The sequence below is a fragment of the Schistocerca gregaria genome, unplaced genomic scaffold (assembly GCF_023897955.1).
Source record: "Schistocerca gregaria isolate iqSchGreg1 unplaced genomic scaffold, iqSchGreg1.2 ptg000467l, whole genome shotgun sequence".
Taxonomy (NCBI): Eukaryota; Metazoa; Arthropoda; class Insecta; order Orthoptera; family Acrididae; genus Schistocerca; species Schistocerca gregaria.
This window is the reverse complement of record NW_026061881.1, coordinates 458035-460416: the sequence shown is the minus strand read 5'-3', so window position 1 is coordinate 460416 and position 2382 is coordinate 458035.

The window sequence follows — 2382 nt, the reverse complement described above, 5'->3', positions numbered from 1 at the left end:
ACACTTTTCACATTCTCCCGTGCAACGCGGCTGCTAGTCCTCCTTTCATGCAAAATCTTAAGGTCCTAGGTCATGTCCAAGCCACAAAAGCCGGCTAAAATGGAATAATCGACAACTAAAACTTAAATTTTATTACATCTTACTGGCTATTACTTCAACTTAGAAGCTTCTTCTGTGTTCTACTATGGTGCTTTTAGTGTCTCCGCATTCCGTAGCACACGACATAGCTTTGCAGACGATAAATGTAACCGTCTCAGAGAGAAAAGGGGCCAAAGTGACGATCTGGCTTTAAGTCTGTTCGATAACAAATGACGAAAACGGATGGATTTCTCAGGTTTTTACTACATATGAACACTTTTCACATTCTCCCGTGCAACGCGGCTGCCAGTCCTCTTTTCATGCAAAATCTTAACGTCCTAGGTCATGTCCAAGCAACCAAAGCCGGCTAAAATGTGAATAATCGACAACTAAAACTTGATTTGTACTTCTTCTTACTGGATATTGCTTCAACTTAGAAGCTTCTTCTGTGTTCTACTATGGTGGTTTTAGTGTCTCCGCATACCGCAGCACGCGACATAGCTTTGCAGAAGATAAATGTAACCGTCTCAGAGAGAAAAGCGGCCAAAGTGACGATCTGGCTTTAAGTCGATTCGATAACAAATGACGAAAACGGACGGATTACTCAGGTTTTTACTACATATGAACACTTTTCACATTCTCCCGTGCAACGCGGCTGCTAGTCCTCCTTTCATGCAAAATCTTATGGTCCTATGTCATGTCATAGCCACCAAAGCCGGTTAAAAAGTGAATAATCCTACTCTAAAACTTGAATTGTACTACTTCTTACTGGCTATTACTTCAACTTAGAAGCTTCTTCTGTGTTCTACTACGGTGCTTTTAGTGTCTCCGCATACTGCAGCACGCGACATAGCTTTGCAGACGATAAATGTAACCGTCTCAGAGAGAAAAGCGGCCAATGTGACGATCTGGCTTTAAGTCGATTCGATAACAAATGACGAAAACAGACGGATTTCTCAGGTTTTTACTACATATGAACACATTTCACACTCTCCCGTGCAACGCGGCTGCAAGTACTCCTTTCATGCAAATCTTAAGGTCCTAGGTCATGTCCAAGCCACCAAAGCCGGCTAAAAAGTGAATAATCGACAACTAAAACTTCAATTATACTACATCTTCCTGGCTATTACTTCAACATAGATTCTTCTTCTGTGTTCTACTATGGTGCTTTTAGTGTTTCCGCATACCGCAGCACGCGACATAGCTTCGTAGACGATAAATGTAACCGTTTCAGAGAGAAGAGCGGCCAATGTGACGATCTGGCTTTAAGTCGATTCGATAACAAATGACGAAAACGGACGGATTTCTCAGGTTTTTACTACATATGAACACTTTTCACATTCTCCCGTGTAACGCGGCTGCTAGTCCTCCTTTCATGCAAAATCTTAAGGTCCTAGGTCATGTCCAAGCCACCAAAGCCGGCTAAAAAGTGAATAATCGACAACTAAAACTTGAATTGTACTACTTCTTACTGGCTATTACTTCAACTTAGAAGCTTCTTCTGTGTTCTACAATGGTGCTTTTAGTGTTTCGGCATACCGCAGCACGCGACATAGATTTGCAGACGATAAGTGTAACCGTTACAGAGAGAAGAGCGGCCAATGTGGCGATCTGGCTTTAAGTCGATTCGATAACAAATGACGAAAACGGACGGATTTCTCAGGTTTTTACTACATATGAACACTTTTAATATTCTCCCGTGCAACGCGGCTGCCAGTCCTCCTTTCATGCAAAATCTTAACGTCCTAGGTCAGGTCCAAGCCACCAAAGCCGGCTAAAAAGTGAATAATCGACAACTAAAACTTGAATTGTACTACTTCTTACTGGCTATTGCTTCAACTTAGAAGCTTCTTCTGTGTTCTACTATGGTGCTTTTAGTGTCTCCGCACACCGCAGCACGCGACATAGCTTTGCAGACGATAAATGTAACCGTCTCAGAGAGAAAAGCGGCCAATGTGACGACCTGGCTTGAAGTCGATTCGGTAACAAATGACGAAACCGGACGGATTTCTCAGGTTTTTACTACATATGAACACTTTTCACATTCTACCGTGCAACGCGGCTGCTAGTCCTCCTTTCATGCAAAATCTTAAGGTCCTAGGTAATGTCCAAGCCACCAAAGCCGGCTAAAAAGTGAATAATTGACAACTAAAACTTCAATTGTACTACTTCTTACTGGCTATTACTTCAACTTAGAAGCTTCTTCTGTGTTCTACTATGGTGCTTTTAGTGTTTCCGCATACTGCAGCACGCGACATAGCTTTGCAGACGATAAATGTAAGCGTTTCAGAGAGAAAAGCGGCC